The sequence below is a fragment of the Ambystoma mexicanum genome, chromosome 5q (assembly GCF_040938575.1).
Source record: "Ambystoma mexicanum isolate Mex_15411 chromosome 5q, UKY_AmexF1_1, whole genome shotgun sequence".
NCBI lineage: Eukaryota > Metazoa > Chordata > Amphibia > Caudata > Ambystomatidae > Ambystoma > Ambystoma mexicanum.
In genome coordinates this window covers 397,345,120-397,359,048 of record NC_090933.1, presented here as the reverse complement: position 1 = coordinate 397,359,048, position 13,929 = coordinate 397,345,120, and the positions used below count along the sequence as shown (strand labels likewise).

The following is a 13,929-nucleotide window of genomic DNA, read 5'->3' as shown; positions in this document are numbered from 1 at the left end:
AAGAAACAGGTGTTGGGGATAGGTCTGTAGTTGACTGGAAGGAGGGGGGAGGAGGGAAGGGAGTGAGCAAGAGAGTGGAAAAAAATGAAAATGAATGAATATTCTGGGGGAAGGGCCTAGTCTGCGGAAGCTGATCTGGAAGGCGTTGGAGGTTTGAGGGCGTTGAAGAGCCATAGGTCAAAAGGGCTGATCGAGGGCAAACCTCTCTGGACTGGCATATTTGGAAGGGAGGAAAGCAGGGAGTCTGCCAAGTTGGAGTTACTATGACCCTGGTTCCTCTGTAACAATGGTCTGGAAAACACCAGATGTCTGCAGAGGATCAGGAACCAGAAAAACCTGGGGTCAATAACGATAATGGACAAAGTGAAAGGCAAAACCCAGTTTTATTAACACCCAAAAATAAAGCAAAACTGCATGCAAACACAGGATTGTCACTTTGAGCACTTCATACAAAACATCTTTTATATCAAAAACACATCAGAATGACGGCCTAGTGATACGATACTTAACGGGTATTGGGGATTGGTTAGGGAAATTGACTCTATGCATTTTCTATATGGGTTGAAATTGACTATGCATTTTCTATGTGGGTTAAACTTTTTAATTAGACAATGCTTAACAGATGGCTCCTCATAGGACACCCTCTAAATTGATAACAACAAGACTACGTGTATACGTTTAACTATTGCATAATAGAATACTTAATGGGCGGATTGTCAGCAGGAGTTTTAATTGGTTGACATTGTACTAACCAACCCTGGACAACTGACCAGTCATCAAGACATGAGCCAAAAGGGAGTAGGGGAGGATGGGTCAAGGGGCTGCTTGTCTTAAAAAAAAAAATACCGCCCCTCATCTTCTAGGCCATGAGCCTGGGTGATTGCTTTTGCAGTTTAGCCTTGTGCGATATCTCGTGTCTGGGAATACGCGTAAGGAGTGAGGCAGGTGTCAGATCTGTGTTTCTTGCTAATGACTAGACGTTATTCTTCAATTATGGGTCATGTTTGAGAGGACAGCGTTTTGATTTAATTCACCATGCATTTGAGGTTTTAGCTAATAATAATGCAAACGTTATGGTCTCCTCCACTTTTAGGCACTCTCTTGAGCTTATTCTTTATGGGTCTTCTGATTTATAATATAGTGTGTATGTCTGTGTTGGTTATCCGGGTGTCTGACGATGGGGTGTTGGTGAGGGAAGCCTGAGCGGCGCTTAGGGATGTGAAGGCTGATGAGTGAAGGAGTCCGAGGGAGGGCAGGCAGTAGGGAAGGTTATAGGAGCAAGGTCTGTGAAGGGGGGGAGGGAGTCACGCTGGGGGCTTCAGACCTCCTTCATGGAACTGAATCGCCCCAGTGTCCATCTGGTATGACTTCAAAAGCAACGCAGACACAGAAGGCTTCTTTGCAGCCTTTCACAGCATCAACCACAATATCCTCACAGACAGCCGCCTCTCACTTGGCATAAGGGACACTGCACTAAGGAAGATCTCCTCATTCCTCGTAAACAAAATCACAAATTACTCTCCTTCCTCCCTTCACATGGGCTCCAGAAAGTTCCAACGGATCCAAAATGCAGCATCCAGGCTCCTCCTGGACCTTGGCCCCAGAGAAAACACAACAACTGCCCTCTGTGGTGTCCACTGGCTCCCTGTCCGGTGACAGGGACACTTTCAAAGCCATGTGCATCACTCACTGCGCCCTCCACAAGACATGCCCAGAATATCTTCAACAGAAACTCTCCTGTTACCAACTCAACAGAATCCTGCGATCATGCACCACACTCCTTGTAATCCCTCCCTTATAATCTGCAGAAATAGGGGCATCCTCCTTATCCTTCCAAGCCTCATCTATCTGGAACACTATCCCCATTAGCATACAACGCATAAAGGATCACCATGCATTCCGGAGGGCCCTCTGGACCAGGATCCTCTCTCCCTCCCTTTCCCTGCATTCCTGACGATCCCAGGCCACATTCCGGGTTGTTTTACCACCCCTCACATAGGCCAGGGCAGCAATGAGCCCGCCATGAAATGTACCGAGCGACAGAAAATTCCAGCAGACCAGGACTGAATCTATGGCACCTCCACTAGACCAAGAAACCAGCCGGAACACACAGGTACGTTCCACACTCCATGCTGACGGAAGACAGCCGATGGCAAGGCTGCACACCTGCACACCTCGTACAGCACATCTGCCATAAGAATGCAGCTATCTCCAAAAAGAAAAATTTGACCTAGCTGGACACTCGCATAATCTCCAGACAACCTCACAGCACCCATTCACATGCCAGCTCAATCTGGGTTGCTAGCAGGGACTTGGCCACCTCTACCCATCTTCATATTGGCTAAAATGCACACGCATTCTAAACTCCTCCGACAAATTCCTCATACCTTGGCCTTCGATCCCCCAAGGACCAATGGAAAATGGTGCTATACAAATGACAAATTACATTTAGTACATTTAGATTTAATCTACTGAAAACAAAGGAAGTAATAGGACCTAGACAAACTCCACGATGAGAGAAAATCTAGGATTCGTGAACAGACTTGTATAAAAAAGCCTTTAGAGCATCTCTGAAGCCTTGAGCCACAAGAAGTGAATATTTTAAAACGTTTTAGAGGCGAACAGTTTTTAAAGTCATCAACGGTTTGGAAAACTGCATGAACAGGCAAAAGATGTTACTTGCACTAGTTAGCACTGGCTGGCCATTTATCCGCGATATTGGGAAAGTAATTGTATTGTAGCAAGTTAAAAAAGGTCTTACATTCTTTCATATAACTTTGATGGGTACTTTATTTTGTGGACTGGTCAATTGCAACTAAAGAAGAATGTAATTTTATGTATGTACTTAGCATATATTTGTATCCCCATTGAGGGCGTAAGGTTTAATTTACAATGTAAGAGTGGTATAAAATATAAGAAACCACAAGGATACCTCAAGAAGAACACAAACATATAGAGCCACTCTCCCAAAAATGCTTTAGATTAAGTCTGGCTGGTAGGAAAAAGGAAGTTATAACAAAGAATTTAGCAAAATGTACAAGCCAAAGAACCCCAAAAATAGAATTTTGCCTCAACTTCTGCATCTTGAATTTCATTGCAACTTCCCTGTGGTTTGGTTAAAGATTAGTGTTCTCCTTCCCCGATTTATGAAGGGAAACTGGCTGCATTTATGTTTCCATTCAACAAAGATGTCCCTTTTTAGGCATCTTTGTGACCAGAAGATTAAATGTGCAAAACAGTAGTGGAACTATGCCACCCGCCTTCCTCTGCTGCAGAATCTCACCGCACATTGAACTCCTCCCGCAAAGCCAAACTCTATTCCCAACATACTGCTGGTCCTTTACGCCCCCTCCAATAAAGAGAATGAAAGAAAATGCATCATATGATCACCTGCTAACAGTCATTGCTCCCCACACATGTAGATATATGCTCTACTTTACTTTCCAATTGTCTACCATTGGCACATCGTAAAGGAGACAAAAAAAAAAAACATAGAAGCCCACCCCCACCAGACCCCTCCCCATTACCCACACACAGCCATGCTTGCAGCAATCCAACGTCCTGGGAAGTTACTCTCGCGAATACTTGGGAAAAACTGATCAATGTGGATGAGTGTTGTGAGGAGGCATGGGGAATGGGCTTTATGCCCCTAGAAGGTAAATGAAATAAACTTAAGTAAAATTCTCCAGGAGAAATAGCTCACATGACACCACTGCATTACTTGCAGGACACAGGTTTGAAAATCCACTGGGAGCGGCATCCACCATCCAGAAACTGTATACCAGAGGAAAGAATTAAGGGGAACGATGGTTTCATTTTTTCTGAAAGTAAAGCAACATCATACCCTGTAATAGGTCTTTCCCAATTCGACCAATGTTTGTGACCTTACAGAGTCACGCACTCACAATATGTTTTTTACCACTAAGGTTTCAGGTTCTGACAGTTTCATATTCAAAACTCTTTCCGTCCATCTAATTTACAAATGTTTTGTAACCATTTTGCTTACTTCAACTTTTCTCCAATGTATCAACAACATGCAAACTGTGAAACAGAGCGACATGAGATGGAGAGATCACAATCAGCCTGCAGATCCATACAGCAGCTAAAATGCAAAGTAAAAAGTTGTATTTTCAACCGCCAAGTTTACTTTTCCTGGGAAGCTGGCATCCTCCAATACCAGAGGAACTTCCCCACACAAGCCCCTAAAGTTTATCTTTTAGCTTGTTGGTCCTGCCCATCTACACAGATGAAAATACTTAGCAATTGTGCCGCCACCACCCATCACATGAAAGCAGGGGTCTGCAACCTGCAGCTTTTTTGGACTATGACTCCCATGATAACTTACCATTGTCTATGCTGGATAGTGCAGATGCGAGTTGTAGTCCTAAACATTTGGAGAGCCAAAGGTTGCAGACCCCTGCCCTCGTGATACACTTTTGATCCTGCCCATATCCATGGTAGAAATAATAGATGGTGTCGGGAATTGTGGAGCAGAGTGCCATTTCCCTGACTTAAACTGAAAACATGGAGGTTGCTTCAGCATAAAGCAAGTGAGACATTTTCCAACAAAGAAAGAACTCCACAAACTGTAATAATTTCAAAAAGACCTTTGCGTCCAGAAAATGGGTTGTTATGCCAAAGACATGACAATATCACTGTATTGTGAAAATCTGAACTTTGCCACATGTAAAAGTACTAAGGCCCAAGTATTTGGAGTACTATTACCAGCAAAAGGTCTTAGCCTGGGTCCTACAGCGCTAATTGTGCAGCGCTAAAGCTTCAAAAAATCTCAATTTCTCAGCATGTTGCTATACTGCCAATGCCATGTATAGAGATAATAAATCTGTAAACTTAATATGCATTTCTTTCTTTCCAATTGTAAAGTCAGATAAATAATGGCAAGAGAAAAATAATGCATTCATAATGAGGACAAGAAAGGTCATATGAAGTTCAATAACGGACTAATCTTGTAATTTGTTCAGTTTAAGACTGAGTTGATTACTTGCAAATTGCGCTCAGCTTGGAGTTCCCACCATAGGCATTTTTGTCAAACCACTCATCAGATCATGGGTTGTTGTTTTAGCCCCAGTAAGAATCACCTACCTCATGGTTTTCAAATCAGGTGCAGGGCCAGGCTGTGATCATGCAATGTGCCTGTAAAATTAGAATTACATGTTTGAGCTTTCTTATAGCAGTTTTAAGAGCTTATTTGCAAACTACCACCAGCAGTATCTGGTGGGCAAAAGTGGCATTGATTGAACAGGCATTTGTCAAGCGGAACCAAATGTTCCATGTGTTGAATTTCAACCCAAACTATAACAGATTAACATCTATAAATTGTGGCAGATCCCTGGAATATGAAACAAATTCTGATTTATAGGAAAAGTTTGCTTAGCAGATACAAAATTGACTACTTCATAATGATAGAAATTATGAAAAATATATATCTCAGTTATGTAGAGTCTCTCACTGTCCATCATGATGCATAGATAGTAATGGTATTCATTTGATTAAACAAGCACATTCACATCAGCAGCTATATTACATAAACAAAATGCCTCTCCATGAGTGATGCAACTCCCACCTTTTTCAAGTCACAAGGCTAGGGTGGATAGCCCCACCTTGCCAGTCACAAGACAATAAGTTAATGGCCCCCACATTTCAATCACAATATATGGGGAAGAAAATGCCTATCACACAGATGGCGGAGACATCAGCATTATTCTGGATATTCTGGGAAGCAGATGGCTGGCTGTGGTGCTAGTTTTCCAAAGAGGCTGTAGAAACAGGTCTCTATGCAGAAGGAGAAACAGTCTGTATCAGTCATGCCACAGCAGCTAAAACGGACATTGCTGTTGGAGGCACTCCAAACAAGGGCGGAGGTTGATTTCCAAAAATGAAAGGACCATTTAAAATGTAATTACTGGGATAAAAAATGGTGCCCTACAAGAAGCGGATGCGAATCTCTCAGCTCTGTCCGGAGAACCATTGGAATGAAGCTCTCCCACCTACAGACACAATGAAACTAAGCCTGGCCAAAGAATGTGGGTGGCCCAATACTCACTACCTAAGGAATAATCCATAATCGGGGGTTCGGTGCCAGGAGAGAATACCACACACTGACCCTGGATGGCATGCGCTCTGCTACAAATTGCCAGAGCGGACATGGAGCATACCAGGAAGCGAGGGAACAGAGGGTTGTGACGACAGCGCTGAACTGGACCTTTAAGCCAAGGAAAAGATGGTGCTTTTCTGTCCCGAATGGTGAGACAACACATAGCAGTGGAGCATTCTGACACCATCGGTCTTGTCAACTTTCCAGGGCCATGGATCCTGCAGCGCCTAGGCCCAGAAAGGAACATTCTGAGACGTTTCACTCCCCCTCCGCTCTTGCACGTGTTGAAATAGTACCGTGGGAGCTGGACCATCATAGACCCAATCTTGACCTGCCTACGAGGAAGCTGGGGTTGCACCATAAGAACCTCAGATGCACAGCTACTGGAGCACTGTTTGTGCAGCTGTGGTACCCTCTGTGACCCCCCCCCCCGCCACACGTAGTTTTCCAGGCCGTGAGAAATGAGAAGCTGGCAAGTGGGAGAGTAGCCCATGGAAACCTGCTAACCTAAGGAGGGGGTCCTCACAAATGACGAAATAATAAGTAAAAGAATGTACCCTGGCCCCCATTTGCAGGGCTCGGGCAACAAGATGGGGTCTACAACACTGATGGAGTACGTCCAGTGAAATGAACAACTGCCCACAAGGAAGGAAACTGGCAATGGAGAACCATCAAGGAGAAGCCAGTATCGAAAACCTTGCTAAAAAAGTATTCCAATACTGCCTCCCGAAGTTACACGACTCGTATACGGTGATCTTCAAAGAACAATTCCACTCCCTCAAGGTGGACCCAACACAATTCATTCTGGAAATCAAGGGAGAGCTGGCGCAACAAGACCATAGGATTGATACCAATGAGAGAGAGAGAGCCTCCCCCGACATCTAAGATGCAACCCAGAGCAATAGTGAGCTGCAAGAGCATCTCAACAGAGCATCGCGAAAACTAGAACTGCAATGCGAAAACTTGGAGAATCAATCGAGGTGTGCAAATATCCAAATAAGGAACCTCTCAAAAGACGCGACGGAGGAAGAAATCACATCTTGCTAGACAGGAGGGCCCTACATGTGAGGGGGACTCGGAGGTCCTTTTATTCCATTATTTACAAAACAAAAACACAGAGATGGCTCCTATAACGGGAGACATTGCCAAACGAGAAATTGGGTATCAGTGGACCTTTACAATTGGCCTAACCTTTCAACAGGAAGGATCTCAACACTGCAGAACTACATTAAGCAAAGGTATGGGCCTACTGCAACTTGAAGACAAGACAAGCTAAACACAGTGGGTCAAATGAAGAACCAAAATAGGAAACCATGTGAATGGTCATGGATATCAATTAACTTGCAAAAAAAGGCCCACAAAGCCCACAGGTACAATTAGGCCAGGAGCGACACCCCTTTTGCCTCTTCAAATGCGAAGTTGACTGAACTACAACATCCTCCGTGGGGCAGAACAGCAATCCTTCCTTCTGGGAACGACATGCAGAGAATCGAATTGGCTACGGCCACTATGTGAACATGTTGGTATAAGGTGCAGAGTATCAGTACTGTTTAGATAATCTTGCGAGGAGGAGGGGTTAATCTGCTTGAATCCACTTGAGTGCCTTAGGCATCCTCAAAGTTTTGTCATTTGGGTCTATACCTGAGCGCATTACCCACAAATACTTTGGGTCTTTTAGATTTGTAATGTTTTTGTGGGGTGGGGGTGTGAGAAGTTGGGATAGAGGATGGGGTACAAATGGAGATCGGGGGCTACACAAATGCATTTCTTATCTACTCTAACTTAGATATGAAGAGGCACTTGGGATGTAAATGTGGAAACCGCTATGGAGGACCATATACGAGATACGCTACATAAGGATATAAATTCTGGTTACTAACGCAAAACATAAGGGGATTTAACTCCACATTTAGTAGAAAGAAAATAGACCACTATCTCATTGATGGAAGAACCAACCTAGTTGTCCTACAGGGAACCCACCTCCCTCTGTACATTTAGATCGTAACTGAAATTTAGACAGTACTCACAAGTGTTACATTCAACTACGACCAGCAAAACGTGGCTGGTCCTTTTAGCTTTGCGGGATAATCTAGACTTTAAAGTGGACAAGATCAACGAAGACGCACATGGGTCAATTGGGGTTACAACATATCAATAGCACTACTTTGTATGCCCCTAACTCAGATAAGGAAGGATTCATACTGGAGACCCTGGTCCAGTAGGGACATTTTACAGAGGGTGACAAAATCCTTATGGTTGACATCAATGTGGCTTGGTCTTAAACACTTGACAGAAGCCAAGATAGGCCCAGGACTGTGGGGTGGGTCCAAGCGTCTTGAAGGGGATATGGAAAGACTAAATCTTAGTGAGGTGTGGATAGAGGTTAGGGGTCAATGAACGAAATTTCACTTTTTTTCTTCTAGTGTTCACCATACTTTATCTAGGAGAATACATTTGGATTTCAGCAACACTAATGGGCAAAGTGGTAGAGACTACAATAGATAGAATTTCCCTGTTAGATCACGCCCGGTGCAAGCGACCGTCTTCTTCGAGAAAAGACAGGGATGTGGAAATGGAGTTTCCTAGGTGAACCCATTACAGATTCAATCAAGACTGAGAAAGTAAGAGATAAACTATTTAGCAGATAAGCCTCATGCCAGAAAGCGTGACCTGGGACGCTTTCAAGGCTGTTATATGGGGTGAATTGATATCACTGAATTCACAAAGGGATAAGCAACTGAAGGCCCTAGAGCAGACCATCAAGGGAGAGAACTACATGCGCTAAAGGAAGTGATGGGGAGAAATCCCTCCAGAGCCAATCTTAGGGCCTACAGACGAACCATAGATCACTTACAACTAAAGAGAACCAGATGAGCCGAGAAATCTGCATATGCAGCAATGATGCGATGCAAAAGTGAAGAAACTAATACCTAGAGACCTACAGGATCGAAGAAACGAAGACAATAAAAGGAAGGATACCCCGGCAGTCCTCCTATCCTTAGATGACAAGGTGTTAGAAATACTACTTCCTCCCCGCGTATCCTGGCATACTACACTGGGGCCCACCAACTTTCGTGGAGATTACCGAAGGCGCGGCGAGATCGATTTCAGCCACATCATTCTTCTGCGTTTCAGAGACATGTAACAGTGCAACGCTATCAGGTCTAGTGCGTTGCGCTGCTCCTGATCTCCACGTCTTTCACTGAGACCATGACATGTATGGCGGGTCCTAAGAAGGATGATACTTTGGTTATTAATTAAATAAATGGTAAAGGGCTATCTCTCTCTAATACTAGAGGGTTAACCTTATCTATCTAAATGAACTAAAGGTGCTGGGCTACGGGTCATCAAGTCAAAAGTAATAGCCTGCAGTCCCAGACTCTACTAACTCTACCTAACCCGACCACTATTAAGAATAACTCAAATGTGGGCCAAAACAGTCTCTTTTCCGGGTCATTCTTCAAAGCAAATCAAAGGGGGGTCTGGGAGTCTCTCTACCAGCATGAACACAACCCATTGACCTGCCATGGGCAGTCCAGCACTGAAATGCTAGGCAATTCTCTTCACAAGAGTACAGACAGCAACCCCAGACACGTATTTCGGCCTAGTCGGACCTCATCAGGTGGAGCTGTGCCTCTCTAATAACAGTGAGCTTGGGGCCCACGTCTGGATTCTCCTGGTAGCTTAGGGTGAGACCCAAACTTACTTAATATGCAAATCAAAGGGGGGTCTGTGAGTCTCCCTACCAGCACGAACACAGCCCATTGACCTGTTCTTGGGTGGATGGCCCCTGGGAGAGTCTCAACCAAGGCTTTAGCACACTGTCCCTTTCACAGAGGAGAAATATCCCTCTGTGAACATGTCAGAGGACACAGGAATAGTAGAAGGCAATTGGGGCATTAATCCAGAAGATATTCACTTACCCTGTCCTGGATTCTGTATCCTTCTACCTTTTGGGGATGTGGGACACAGAGATAGCCCCTCAATCCAAAGCCAAAATATTGCAGTGTCTATAATACTTGGGGAGGTATGGCTCCTAATCACTCAAAGATGGAAGAGTGACCAAGTTCCCACAGCACATGACTGAATATAAAGGATATGAGAATTTGTCGCTTTAGAGTGGGAAACATACTCGTTAAATCAAGACCACACTGCCTTTACGAGGGACAGGGAAAATGTGTTGTCCTTTGTGAAAAGGGCTAAACACTACCTTTATGCCTGCATAGATTGCAACTTTTGAACACAGAATAAGGAGTACTTTTCTTACCTGTAACTCCAGTTCTCCAGCATTGGTATCTTTCACAGATTGACATGCTTTGAATATTCACCATTGTCAGGTTGGAAATCTCTGGTTACACACCGACATTTATTTAAAGGAAAAAACAGGTGTGCTGTATAGTATAGTCTTTCCTTCCCTACTTATGGGTGGTTTTGGTCCCAGCCAACAGGATGTCTAGTAGTAAGCACCTTCTCCAGGAGACCATGCTCAGGTTCTAACAGGCAAGTGCTGACCTTTTGCACTACCTGAGAATAGGCCTTTTTACGCTGGGGGCAGACGGGGGTTGGGGGCGAGCATGTGAATCTATTTAAGATTATAAAGATACCAATGAAGAAAAGTATTGCTTCTCCAGCATTGAATCCTTCTTGATTCACATGTTTTGAAGACAACATACAACAGTACTTTCATTATGGTGGAGGAGACACAGGTAAAAGCGTACCTTAATGGAACAGGAGCTGTAGGCTTGCATCTGCCACTTGTTGCCCTTCCCGGCAGTAAGGTTTGGTGAATGTGTGGGGCACTGCCCAGGAGGCAGCTTGACATATGTCTGTCAGCGGAATTCCTGCCCACATCGCCGGGGGCGCTGCTGTGGCCCTTGTGGAATGGGCATGGACCTTGCTCATCAATGGTTTATTTGCATTTGAATGATAGAGGGAGATCGCTGATGAGATCCACCTGGATACCTTGTTTTGAGATCGCCTTTCCTTTATTGGAAGGGCAAAAAGCCACAAATAGTGGTGTAGTCTCTCTGAAAGATTGTGTCCTGTCCAGGTAATATTGAATCGCTTGTCACATCGAGGGAGTGCAGGGCAATTTCTGCTGGTGATGTGGAGTTTTGGAAAAAAGCTGGTAGTAGGATGGTAGAGTTCATGTGGAAATCTGTAGGGACTTTAGGGGTGTAGTGAGGGTTGGTTCTAAGCACTACTTTATCCCTTCCGAAATGCCAATAGGTTTCCCTGCAAGAGCTTTTATCTCAGACACTCTCCTTGATGAGGTGATAAGCACCAAAAATGGCAGCCACTTTCCATGATAAGTATTTGATATTTACCCTGGCCAGAGGTTCGTAGGATGCTCTCATGAGACCTTCTGAGGTGCTGACTTCCTGGTAGGCGGAAACAGATGAAACAGGCCTCTTAAGAAATCTTTAATGAGCATGTTTCTGAATAACAGTGCTCAGTCTCTCCTCCTGTTGTACCTGGATATGGCAGCCAGCTGAATCCTAATCGAGGAATGGGAGAGGACCCCTTGAGCCAAGTATAGGAGGTTTGAAAGGAGCTGTTCTGGGTATATTGTCAGTGGTTGTAAGCCTTGTTGCACACACCACGTACAAAATCTCTTCCATTTGAATTCATATGAACAGTTAGATAAGGATGCTCTTGCTGCATGCAGAACTTTCTCACATTCCTCTGGGACCTCTATGTGCCCAAATTCTGAGAAGTCAGGAGCCATGTCGATAACTTCCGTGGCTGATGGTTGTGGTGCAGTATCCTCCCCTCGTCTTGGGACACCAAATCGGGGGGTGCCCGGTAGCCAGATCGTGTGGTCTTCTTATAATTCGACTAGGCCTGAATAGCACAGTTGGCATGGCCACACTGGTGCTATTAGAATGAGGTGGTGCAGGTGGGTTATCATCTGCATCCTTGCCGCTCTCCGTCTTGAGCCTGATCTCCTTAAGTTCTGGAAACTCCTTAACACATTCCTCTTCTCCTCTTCTTTCTCTCTCCCTCTACCCGGCTAATCTTTCTCTCAGTTCTATCCCCCTCGCCCTTCTTTTCCGCGCAGCCTGCTGACTGGCTGCCTGGTGTACCTCAGAGTCTCACAGGTCCCCGACACCCTCACAAGTCCTCTCGCACTTGCCTCCGGCCCTTGCACTTGCCTCATCGTTACTGCACTTGGTAAATGACCCATAAGAGTGGCATCTCTCAGCTCAGCACTTACCCCAGCTTCTGACTGGGTGCACTTGGTCCCCTCCCCCAGTTTGTTTTTCCCTGGTCTCCCCTCCTTGCATGGTGGCGCCTCAATGCACTTGGAAAAACTGCAGAATCGTTGTCAGACCTACTTGCTATTATCTACATAGTTAAATGCATTATATGCACTTGTTCCATGCACCCACTCTGCCCGTGCAGACTTGCATCATTCAGGAATTCAGGAATTCAAGGGCTCTGAATGACAGTTGTTTTTTTACTTTCTTCCTCCCTCCTTGAGCGCTTTAAAACACTTGCTTTGTGTATAGGAGCTTTACAAATAAACAATACCATACCATCCCTGGTATTGGGGGAAACACATAGGCGAATAGGTCTGTCCATGATACGGAAAAAGCTCCTCCCCCCCCCCAATCGATACCTTTTGGGGGAACCCTGCTCACAAATTATTTGCACTTTGTTTTGTCTGGTTGCGAACAGATCTATCTTTGGATGAGACCATCACGTGACGACTTTCCTGGGTTGTGTGTCATTTAGTTACCACTTGTGGCATTGTGTGGTTGCTGTGCTGAAACAGTCCGCCACAGAGTTTTGTATTCCTGGGAAATGGTGCACTTGGGGAGAAGCGCTTGGTGATCGCCCAGTGCCATATTTGTTGAGCTCCCTGGGACAGAGTTTTGGATCTTGGTTCCTCTTGTTTTCAGTTGTCATACATCGTAGTTGTATTGTCCATGAGAACCCTCACTGTTGACCCCTGTAGCACCGGCAGGAATGATCGTAGAACCCATCCGATCGCTCACAACTCTAGGATGTTGATATGTAGTGCTGTCTCCGATGGTGTTCACTGCCCTTTGATGTGGAGATGACCGACTAGAGCCTCCCAGTCGGACATGGATGCATCATGGTCCTTCGGTACATTGGTTCCTGTAAGGGGTTCCCCAAGTTCATGTGGCATGTGAAGGACCACCATTTCAGCTTGCTTGTCAGCATGGGGGTGATTATTATCCTGTATTCCCATGACGCAGTTATTTGGGACCACCTGTTGCAGTAGCCTCATGTGCAGTCTGCAATTTGGAAGGAGAGGTACGCAGGAGGACATTGTTCTCAGCAGCTGCATGCATTTTTGGAAGGTAATACACTGTCCCTGCTGGAAGGTGGGCACCATTGATGTGAAGGACTTGATCTCGTCTGCCAACGGCTGTACTAGCGCATCCCTTGTGGAAAAATGAACCCCAAGAAAGACTAGTTCTTTGGATGGTTGCCTGGAGGATAGGGTCTATTCTGTTAGCAAGATGGATTGTATTGCAAGAGGTTGCGTTGGTGCCCTCACTAGCCAGTCCAAATACGGGTAGACGTGGTGGCCCTGTCTCCCGAGATACTCTGCGAGGCACTTTGTGAATGTTCAGAGGGTCGGGGGCTAATCTGAGCAGGAACTGGTAGTGATCTTTCTGTGCTTTTGCTGCACTGGAATATGGAAATAAGAGCCTTACAGGTCGAGAGACGCTAGGAAGTATTGAGGTTGCACCGCTCTTATGACCTCTTGCAGTGTAATCATTTTGAACTTCTGTTTCTTTCTGAATTTGTTTAACCTTCTTAGGTTGAGGACTGGATTT

The 13,929-nt window shown here is 45.1% G+C and overlaps 1 protein-coding gene across 5 annotated transcripts in view; it reads right to left on the bottom strand.

The window, feature by feature from the left end:
• The window catches only part of GREB1L (GREB1 like retinoic acid receptor coactivator), a 1,340,557-nt gene that overhangs the window by 861,075 nt on the left and 465,553 nt on the right, over window positions 1-13,929 (bottom strand). For all 5 annotated transcript variants that reach the window (XM_069620882.1, XM_069620883.1, XM_069620885.1 and 2 more), the window contains exon 2: window positions 5,104-5,154. The gene's annotated coding sequence lies outside the window, so the exon portion shown is untranslated. The remainder of the gene's footprint in view (window positions 1-5,103; window positions 5,155-13,929) is intronic.